The sequence below is a fragment of the Crotalus tigris genome, unplaced genomic scaffold (assembly GCF_016545835.1).
Source record: "Crotalus tigris isolate CLP2741 ecotype Arizona unplaced genomic scaffold, ASM1654583v1 scf7180000017865.1625608, whole genome shotgun sequence".
NCBI classification, from domain to species: Eukaryota; Metazoa; Chordata; class Lepidosauria; order Squamata; family Viperidae; genus Crotalus; species Crotalus tigris.
The window spans coordinates 902,071-913,565 of NW_024096686.1; the positions used below are offsets into that span (position 1 = coordinate 902,071).

General features: G+C 41.1%; 1 long non-coding RNA gene across 1 annotated transcript in view; it reads left to right on the forward strand.

The window, feature by feature from the left end:
• Positions 1 to 10,273, forward strand: part of LOC120308092 — a 55,159-nt gene extending 44,886 nt beyond the window's left edge. The window contains exon 2 of the long non-coding RNA XR_005556743.1: positions 7,362 to 10,273. This is a non-coding gene — a long non-coding RNA (uncharacterized LOC120308092). The remainder of the gene's footprint in view (positions 1 to 7,361) is intronic.
• The last annotated feature ends 1,222 nt before the right edge of the window (positions 10,274 to 11,495 follow it).

Here is an 11,495-nt window from a genome sequence, read left to right on the forward strand (position 1 = left end):
GTCCTTCTCCTAGCCTTAAGCATGGAAAACTGGCTGGGGGATTTTGAGTCAGTCTCAAACCTACCTCAGAGATAGGGAAACATATGACTCTTCAGAGGTTGCTCAATAACCATTCCCAGCATCGCTTGCATGATTGAGTCTGCTCTGAATGTATCAATTAGCAGCATCTGGGGAGCCATTTGTCTCTTAACATTAGATCAGGGGTCTTCAAACCTGGCCCTTTTATGACTTGTGGACTTCAGCTCCCAGCATTCCTCAGCCAGGCACATGTCTGGCTGAGAAATTATGAGAATTAAAATCCACAAGTCATAAAAGGGCCAATTTTGAAGTCCCCTGCATTAAATGGAGGTGTGGGAAATTGACTCAAGAGTCCTTCTATCATTTCTCCAAATGTAGCATCCTATACAGATGTGTTAAACTTTCAAAATTCCCAACTAATAGAACAAAGAGCTGGCAAGTGGGGGAGCACAACTCTACATAAAAAGCATCCATTTTGTTATGGAGACTCTTGGGTTTTGTTTTGTTTTTCAGCACTGCAGTCCATGTATGGGGCAATCCTGGAGACAAATATCATCCCTTCTGATTTCTCACTGAAATTGCAAAGTGAAATACAGGTAGTCCTCAACGTATGACCACGATTGAGCCCAAAATTTCCATTGCTAAGCAAGACAGTTGTTAAGTGATTTGGGCTCCATTTTATGACCTTTCTTGCCACAGTTGGTAAGTGCATCACTGCAGTTGTTAAGTTAGTAACATGGTTGTTAAGTGAATCCAGCTTCCCCTTTGACTTTGCTGGTCAGAAGGTCACAAAAGGTGATTACATGACGCCAGGATACTGCAACTGTCATAAATACAGGTCAGTTGCCAATTTTGATCATGTGACCATGGGGTGTTGCAACGATCATAAGTATGAAAAATAGTCCTAAATCACTTTTTTCAGTGCTGTTGTAACTTAGAACAGGGCTTTTCAACCTTTTCACTGACTGTACCACTTTTAGGATATGGCAATATTCAAGTACCACCTAGCAAGGTGTCAAAAACTTGATGACAAAAAAAAAACTGTTCAAAGTTGCAATTGCACTGAAATGACTTATGACCATTTTTCACACTTATGACCATTGCAGCATGCTCAGGGTTATGTGATTTATATTTGGATGCTTGGCAACTGATTCATATTTATGATGGTCACAGTGTTTCAGGGTCATGTGATCCCCTTTTGCAACCTTTTGACAAGCAAAGTCAATCTCAGGGCTGCTGGTGGCCAAGTGCTAAGGCGGGACTTCCCTCCCTCCCTCTTTCCCATGCCCACCTCCTTCTGAAGGAAGATTTTGAACACCCCCCCCCCATATTTTCCCTCTTCCATATATTCATCAAACAAAGAAAAGCCTCCAGAGACAGAAAAGACAAGCTGCTGAGTGAACTAACTTAAAAAGGCACATTCCCCTTTAAGAATTAGCTATTGGCTAGAAAGGAAAGTTAAGGAGCGCAGCTGGCACTTAAGAAAAAAAATGTAGTAAGTATTGCCGGCTAAGGCAGCCTCCCCAAATGGCTCCATTCATAAGTAAAGGAATGCTACAGGCAAAATCTATTTAGAAGAAAAATACTTTAAAATCCCTTGCAGCAAAACTTACAGCTAACAATAGCAGAGCAATAGAAGCTAACACAAGACATCGGCCATCAGCCAAATAGAAATTGCCAAACACTCCTTAAGAACACAAAGCCCACATTGCACAAATCCCAGAACTTCAAAGTCACAAACACATAAGAATCCTTCTACTCTCCATCTCCCTCCCTCCATGCCTCACTTCCAGCTGATGCTACCTTTCTTCATTCCTTGTGGAGGACAACCCCTCCCCTGCTGCATTTCTTGCCTGTTTGTTGCTGCCAGCACAGGTGGCTGCCACAGAAGTTGTAGATCAGCTCATAGCCAGCCTGATTGATCTCCTCTCCCCTCCCCCCACCCTCCTCCTTCGGTGTAGCTAGAGCTGACTCCACCTCTTCTCAAGGCTGCTGCTTTTTTTCTCTCTCTCTCCCTCTCCACCCAAACTGCCTCCTTTTATAGCCTCTCCTGTCTCCATCCCCCTCCTCCTCCTTTCTCACGGGGGAGGGTGAGCCAGAAGTGAGCCTGGGGCCTTTGCCTCGCCCCAGTCACTCTGCAGCTCCAGAGAACTCTCTCACAGTAAGTCCTTGCCTGCGCTGGCTCTTTGGCTCTTTCCCTCCCCCACTACACTTGGCTAGGCAGGGCTGTGTACCACCTGCCACTTGTTAATGTACCACAAGTGGTACGTGTACCACCGGTTGAAAAGCCCTGACTTAGAACGATCACCAAACAAATGAATGTAAGTCGAGGACTACCTGCATGTTATTGTGTGCATTTTTACACATAATCCCAATCGTATCCTTATGCTGTCTTGTGCCTATTCAGGAAAGATGAACTCAAAATAAGATTAGCTAAAAACATTCACCCTGGACCAATCTGACCCAAATTATCTTATCAATATGCCATCTAAGCACACGACACAATTTCATCCTTTTTTCCTGAATCTTGTTTACGGTTAGCATTTTTCTGCACATTCAGGTTTTGAAAGTTCTCTCCAGTGATTGTGGCTTTGCTTTCCCATGATTACAATGTTTTTTGGTGGGTGTGGTTTTAAAATCTGGTCGTATACCAAAGATTGGGGCAGAGCCTATCATCTATAAGGGGAGTCCACTGTTGGTGGAGCCAGCAAATAGTTAATCTTTAAAAGAAGAACTGGCACTTTGCTCCAAATTCTTAAAAGAAGAACTGGCACTTCGCTTTAAATTCTCCTGGGAGGAAGGAATTTGCAGGCAGGAAATTTATTTTTTAAAAAAATTCTAATCACATCAAGACGTTTGGGTTATTCTCCAGAAAAAAAGGGAAAGGGTTTGAGAAGGTTTAAAGGAAAAAAGATACATACAACATTTTATATGATGTACTAAACCTGATTTATGGCTTGCTGTGAATGTTCATGATGTTGCCAGCTGCCTCCTCTCTGGTTGATGCAGTTGGGAAACCACCATTGCTGAATTGCTCAATACTTGCAGAGTCATCTGTCCAAAACTTTCACCTGTCTTAAGAGAATCACACTTAAGCGTCCAGTTAGCAAAAAGGGAAATTGGAGACTAATTTCATTGTAAGTCTTGAGCAAACCAATGGTAGATCCAGTGGGGATCAGGAGGGATAGGAGGCTTCACTTAATCATAACCTTGTTCCCTCCTCTCCCTTTAATCATTCTTCAATTTCCTTGATAATGTTAGCTGTCCTGAACACAATCATAATCAGGGTACATATTGGATGTATTTTTTTGTATTTACTTATTACAGGTAGTCCTCAACTTACAACCACTTGAAATTACAACAGTTCTGAAAAAAGTGACTTACGATGAGTCTTCACACTGACTGCCATCCCCGCCATCCCACGGTCACGTGATCAAAATTTGCAACGTTCCCAGGGACATGTGATTGCTATTTCTGACTTTCCCAGCTGGCTTCTGACAAGCAGAGTCAATGGGAGAAGCCAGATTCGCTTAATAACCATGTCATTCATTTAACAACTGCAGTGATTCACTTTAACAACCATGGAAAATCGGGTGCAACTCATTTAACAACCACCTTGCTTAGGAATGGAAATTCCGGTGTCAGCTGTGGTCATAAGTCAGGACTAACTATTTTTGACTTATACCCAGCCTTTCTTCACTGGCAAATGCTCACGATATTTCCATAGCTAAACTTAGGAGGCATCTAGGAGGAAGAACCCAACAATTTCTTGCCAGTCCAACTTAATTAGATTTTCCAGTCTGGTGGAATTCTCACATTATCTCTGGCAGAAGAAAAAGAACATTGGGAATTTATATTCATAGAAAAAAAGTGTGCAGGGAAACTTGGAATCACTTGCTATAGCTTAAAATTATGTTGAGAGGGCTGTAAAGCACTATGACGCGGTATATAAGTCTAAGTGCTATTGCTATTTCATCCAAATGTGGGAAGACTGTTCCCCGGGTGAGTAAAACTCATCTATTCTCTCTGTTCTTCCAATAATAAAAATGGAGCAGCTTCAAGTCCTCTTTGACCCCCCCCCTTTTGAAACCAGATCTAAAGGGATCAACATGCCTGACCCTCTGAACAATTCCCCCCCCCATCAAATCATTCTGTCCTAGAAAGTTGCTTGTTTTTTTAAAAAAAGCTGATACATCTCTCTTCATCTGTGGCAGCTATAACAAAAGGGAAAAAAGACAATGTGGCCCAATTTAACATTCAAACATGAACACCCTAGAAGTAATGTAATAATAACTGGGGAGTGTGAACATCCACTTCACATTCATTACATCTAGATGGATTCTTCCTTCTTTTTAATGAATGAAACAGCTGTCAGGGCTAACCATAGTTGAAATCTCTTGTTGCTCTGTCTTGAATGTGGTGTTTCAATGGGAAGGCCAGAACAGTAGCTTTTAAAAGAATCCACCTCCCAGAGATATTTCAGGCTAAATTTTTTTCTCCCTCCTGAGAAAAGCAAAGTCTTCCCATTCTTTTATATAAGAGTGGCTCAGCTGTTTGCCTTGCTATGAATTTATGGATGGTGTTTTTTAACATACCTTTTTTTTTTTTTTTTGCAACTGTTTCTTGACAGTCATGAATCATTGTTCTATTTGTACCCTGGTTTTTTTTTCCCCTCACGAGTAATTCAGAGCCATTTGCAGATGGCTTTCTGGCAGCTTCCCATTAAGGAAACTTTAGACAGGTGTCCCATTTAGTTTGTGAACCATCCATTAAGGAATGATAGCCGTCATGGCAAGATGGTGGGAGAGAGCAGAGTTGTGGACGAGAAAGGGTTGGTCCTGTATTGAAATTCTTACATTTATTAAAATTAGGGCCGCAGCCCAGTTCAAGGCTTTGAATGGATGGATGCCTGGCGGCTTTAGGCTGCAATTCTAATTGCTGTGGTTGTACCTCAGGTGTGGATCCTCTTGCTCAGAGATCAAGCAGGAAGGCTTGCTGTCCAAGGAGGTTAATACATTATGAGAAGTTTCTCCAAGGGGATGGCATAACTCTCCATACTTTGTTTTTAAAATTCTGTAACGGCTACAGAGCTCAGCTACAGCTCTTATTACTCCAGACCAGGGGTCTTCAAACTTGGCCCATTTGAGACTTGTGGACTTCAACTCCCAGAATTCCTCCTCCCAGGCATTCTGGCTGAGGAATTCTGGGAGTTGAAGTCCACAAGTCTCAAATGGGCCAAGTTTGAAGACCCCTGCTCTAGACAGCAGGGCCGAGAGCAAAGAATTTGGGAATTTGTAACTCATTAGATATTAGAATTAGTGGGAAGAGAAGTAACGAGGAAACCAAAGAGGGAATGAGAAAGTTAAATAAATCTCAAGCCTCCCTCTGGTTTCTGCCTCTGGCTTATCTGCCACAGGCCTTTCCTCACTTCTGTGAAAATGGATGTCTCTGCTTTTGGATGGAGTGTGAGTCATGCAGTATTTGCAGAGAGGTTAAAAACACACATTTCTGAGCCAGTAAAGGTATTTCTTGTCATTTAAAATAAAACACTTTGGAAGACACACACACACCGCCTAATGTGAAAGAGAAGAGGGAATAACTTTTAAGATGGAGAAAACCATTTGGAATTCTTTATAAATATTTGTATAAAAATGTTTAAAATGGTGTCTAATGAAGGACAGACTTCATTGTCTTAAATCATCTTTAAATTGCACTCCAGAAGTTGAGAAGTTTGTGGAACAGTTCCCCTTAAATCGATCAGTGGCTATTTTAGCAATACTTGGCTTTCCCCAAAAGTCCTCCTTAACTTCTCTCTCTGCACACCCCCCCCTCCCATTCCTCTGGGCCTTGCTCACGATCTGTGGTTTCAGTGACACCCTTGCGGGCCCTCTGGAAGTTGAAGAATCACAAGTTGTCTGTCAGCTGAGGATTCTTCTGCTCTAGCCACATCTTTCCGGGAAGGAGTTCTTACTCCATTTCTTCTTCTAATGGATGATTAGCAAAGCGTCTAGTATCCTTTCATGCTTTTTGTTGAGCAGTGGTCATAGAGTTTCTGAGGATGCTGACCGCAGCCTTGTGGGTCTAATGTAAAACAAACGGGAGGAAAACAGAGAGCAGCCCATATGCTAGCCCTGAACCAAATATACATAGTGCTTGACTTATGACCTCAATTGAGCCCAAAATTTCTGTTGCTAAGTGAGACATTTGTTAAGCGAATTTTGCCCCTTTTTACAACCTTTCCTGTCCCATTTGTTAAGTGAATCATTGCAGTTGTTAACTTAGTAACACAGTTGTTAAGTGAATCTGGCTTCCCCATTGACTTTGCTTGTTAGAAGGTTGCAAAAGATGGTCACATGACCCCGGGATTCTGCAACCGTCATAAATACATGCCAGTTGCCAAGTGTTTGATCACATGACCTTGGGAATCCTGCAACTCTTGTAAGTGCGAAAAACTATTGTAAGTGTGAAAAAATTGTCTTCCCTAAAACCGGTTCCTGGTGCCAAAAAGGTTGGGGACCCCACTGCTGTATGTCATATAGTGAAATGAAAGTATTGGCTATCAAGGAGTGTTGTTCTGCAGCAAGATTTGAATGCTCAGCATGTCTTCCTCAGTGAAGCCGAACTCACGTCCTTCCTGGCCAGCGTGGCCCATAATTGAAGCGCACCGGGTTTTAGAAAGCTGGTTTAGCAGCACTAGTCTGAGCTTGAAGGATGTTAAATTGGCTTCAATTGCTCAAGAGCAATTGACAATCAGTCTCCTGAGAGCTTCTATATGCTGCAGAATGTAATAGTCTCTGATATTATCTGTGATTGTTTGCTCACTCAGAAGAGCAAAAACAACACATGTGGATTTCTTGGATGGGATCCGAAAGGGCAAATAAAAACATCTCTGTGCTTGCCTGCTTTCGCCATGTTGCAACTGATTGTTCAACACTGATAGACAGTGGTTTAAAAAAAAAGAGGGGTCTGTCTGTTGATTTTTGTCAAGCATGCTGATCTGTGCAAAAAGGGGTTCACCACTCTTGGTTCCGGGAACCCAAAGGAAGACGGTGTGAGACAGCAAGAAAAATGAGGGACTTTCAGGGGCAGCTGTGTTTTACTAACCCAGTCATAATGCCCCTAAAAATCCTTATTGTTCCTTGCAATGTTCAACTATGCTCCGCAGTCAAGAAAGATTTTCAAAGGTGAGTTTCCATTGGGGGCAAATCACTTTCCATCCGACGGTGCAAGGATCCTCAGTTGTGGTCAAAGAAGAATTGCAACCCCTTCCAATCCGTACACAGCATCAAACAGATTTGAATTTTTATTTTTTTTTTGCTTTTCTGTGTTGTTGTTTGTGACAGGCACTTCCTCTCCGCAACATGCTTCTATTGAACAGACAGATACAATATTTATTAAAGAGTGTCGTGAGTTTTTCGCTGCGCTGAATGTAAATATGCACGCATACCGATCATGCTGTTCCTGTTTATAGTAAGCAGCGCTATGCAAAGTGCAAAAAAAAAAGAAGTAAGGCACAGTAAGCAAAAGAAAGGAAGGACGCACGGTAAGGAAAAAGGAGAAGAAAAAAATATTGCAACATCAGGTATATATCAACATTATGGGTATATTGTAGATCCAGAGTAGGCCAGATCTCTTACATAACTACCATATTGGACTTGCTCAAACTTTGGCAGCTTTCTTAAGAGTACATTGTGGAGCTCTGAAACCTTTATACTATAGACCCCGAAGTTTGCCAGGCGCCCTGCTGAACAAATGTCTTTTCCATGCACACGGGGTTTTGATGTGCACATGGTGTTCCCCAGAAGAGGTTAGCCAGTGTCAGAGACGGAGTTCTTTGACCTGATTCTATCAAGTCCAACATACACACCAGAAGGCCTTTTCTGCCTGAGAGCTACTGTACAACAGTTTATATCTCAGCTGGTTTCATTTTTATGAACTCGGAGCTGAGGTATGTTCCTCTGAACAAGGTTGTGCAAATATTCTCTGCCAAGACTATTAAGACTGTGCCAAGAAAAGCTGCATTTCTCTCTCTCTCTTTCTCAGGAAAAGACTAAAAAATTTTGCATATGCATTTCTGATTTAAAAGAAAAAGAATTATTTTTGCTTGTTGCCTAGCTCTTGGCTTCAGCTAGGCTTAAGGCAGAACAATATGAAGTACTCAAGTGTTTCTCCTAACTGCTAAGAATCACGCTCAACTTCCTCTCCCATCACTGTGCGTGTATTTCCATACAGCCTTGCTGTTGAAAGTGCTCAAAACTTGATTGTTAAAATTCTAAATTCTATATCCTTTCTTGCATTTTTTTGATGGATAGATAGGGCTGCAACTCTAAAGATGTATCTTAGGAAGTATTGGGAGCATCCTAGATCTATTTCTAAATTCCTTTAGTCTGCAGAGGGATCGTAACATTTGTGCTTAAATATGTGACTTTTCCTATCGTAGATTTCTTCTGGCAGCTAATCTATTTTATCCTTTGTTGTTATTGTTGGTCCATAGGGCTCTGCTTCCAAGAAGCATTTCTTGAGTGACAGCTGTACAGAACATGACAACTTCTAGCCGTGCTGCAAAATTACAGTTGCACAAGGCAATCTTTTTGTATTAAATTCCTTGACTGCTTTCAAGACGTAATGCTATTCCCAAGAAGAGGACGTCTACAGGATTGTCTATCTGGTACAAAGATGGGGAATTTGTCACTGTTCTAGATTTTGCAGAGTTACTATTCTTTTCATCCCAAACAGCACAGCTATGGAGAGGAAAACCAGGAGTTGTAATTCAAGAAATTCTGGAAAAGCAAAAATTCCCCACTCCTTATCTAGGCCTTTTTTAGTTTTTGGTTAATTTGGCTGAGTCTTTATCTAAGGCTGTGTCTTTCCTGTTGTTACAGGTGGTCCTTGACTTAAAACCATTCATTTAGCAACCATTTGAAGTTACAGTGACACTGAAAAAAGTTACTTATGACTGGTTCTTGCACTTATGATTGTTGTAGCATCCTCACAGTCTGTGACCAGAATTTGGGCACTAGGCAACAGGCATGTACTTACAGCTATTGCAGCGTCCTGGGGTCAAGTGACCATCATTTGCAACCTTCCCAGCTGTCTTCGGACAAGCAAATTCAATTGGTGAAGCTGGATTCACTTAACAAGGAGCAGGGATTCACTTAACACCGTGGGGAAAAAAAAGGTTGTAAAATTGGCACAACTCACTCAACAACTACCTTGCTTAACAATGGAAAAATTCTCTTCCCAATTGTGGTTGTAAGGCAGGGACTGCCTGTACTACATGAATGAGGTTGGAAGATTTGACACCTTAGGTTAGCTGAAAACAATCATTAACCTTGAAACCCCCCAGATGACATGAACAGTAGTCTACATCACCTCTGACACACAATTGGGAAGGGTGGGACTTGTAGTCCAGTGCATTTGGAAGGCACCAACTGGGACAAGGTTTCCTACAGAGATGAGATCACCCTGAAGAGCTCCCAATGTGAATGCCTGTACCTTGAACAGGTAACTTCAGCTTTATCAGCATCTTAAAACAGGTAAGCAGAAAAGCAACTGTTCAACTGTTGACTGAGGAAAAGATGCCCCAAAGACTGCTTGGTTAGGCTATTCCTATGCAGCTCTAGATGCTGGATCAATCACTTACTTTGAGGAAGGACATATAGATGCAACTATTTTTTTTATTTATTTGCTTTACATGAAGGGCACAATGGCTCGGGTTAAGACGCTGGGCTTGCCGGCTGTAAAGTTAACAGCTCAGATTCAAGACCTAAGGGCCACGTGACGGGTGAGCGCCTGTTATTTGCCCCAGCTCCTGCCCACCAAGCATTTCGAAAGCATACACATGTGAGTAAATAGGTACCACTTCAGTGGGAAGGTGACAGCATTTTGTGAGTCTTGCTTATAGCCATGCTGGTCATATGAGCATGGAAATGTCTTTGAACAACACTGGCTCCCTCGGCTAGGAAACAGAGAAGAGTCGGACATGACTGGACGGGGGAAACTTTTACCTTTTTTTAAGGGTACATGCTTTTCCAAATGATACCCAGATTGTTGGGGGCAATGTAAATATATATATATATACATTGCTTACTGGTGTACACCGCTTAGAGAGTGCTTGCACTTAAAGCGGTATATAAGTCTCATAAATAAATAAATAAATAAATAAATATCAAGGCATTTGCTGCTGGCTTTTCTAATGTGTTAAATGCTGTATTGTACACCGAATGCTGTCAAAATAAACACGACTTACAACAAATGCTTCGGATTACTCAGTTCATTGTATTTGCACTCTACTACCGTTCTCCAGGAAATTCAGTGAAGCAAATATGAAATCATTTCATTTTGCCCCCATGAAGCAGGCTGTTTTTTGGGGGGGGGGGGTTGAGCAGAGAGAATTACAACTAAACAATGATTTGGATCCACGTTTCCAGATGAAATCTATCAAGACACAAAGAATTAAAAACATAGGGTTTATTTCAGGATTTCTTCTTTCTTTCTGACTAGATGTACTGTAGAGAACAGACTAGAGAAAGGAAAAGATATTTGGATATTAATGACAGATGCTTATTCTCTGGACAGTATCCAGTTTTCTTAAAAAGATCTGGTGAAGATTAAATTGGTTGTTTCCAAGTTATTTAGGCTTGGATGTTACTTACTAATTGCTTTCTGCTTGGATACATACAAATACTAAGTGTCATGACAAAGAGAATAATTACACCTAACCCCAATGAGGTCTTCAGGTAATCAATATTTTTGTAATCATTGGTGGGGGGTTTGTTTCTTTTTTGAGGTTTTTTTTGGTCTGTGGTGTTTTTGTTTTTGTTTTTGTTTTGCAATTTTAGTCCGGAGTCCACTGAGCAGAGTATGAATATAAGGTTTCTAAAAAGTGGGTGGAGGGGACGTTGTCATCCTACTAATCATATTCAGACATACCCCAAGAGATGGAATTGCAATAAATTGATAGTAGACTGAAGAAAGTCATTGATGCAATGCATAATTAATTTGATTTTTTTAAAATAAAAAGGTTTCTTATACCAATATGTATTCAAAGTTTTAGACAGCTGTCTCAATAGAGAGTGATGATATTTCATTGTAATCCATATATAATCTATCACTGTAACCAATTTATTCATCACAACTAACATCACATTTTCAAGACACTAATTCCATATATTAATACTTTTTCCAGTGTTGAAGAACCAACATGCAGTAAAATGTGGTAATGTTTTTTGCCCCTCTGGGTAGGATGAGAGTTTTAGTCCAACATGCCTGAAGGAAGGCTGGTTGAGAGGTTTTAAAGAGTGAAGTTACAAATGAGGATAAGATCCTGGTCAATACTTGTAAAGAAAGAAAAGTATTTCAAGTTAACTCCATTTCCTGAGAATGTCCATGGAGTTTCCTTGGCAACATAGTTTGCTAGTGATGTCTTTTGGGACTTATTTAATTTTTTAAAATTCCAGTCATGTCAATGGCCCTCA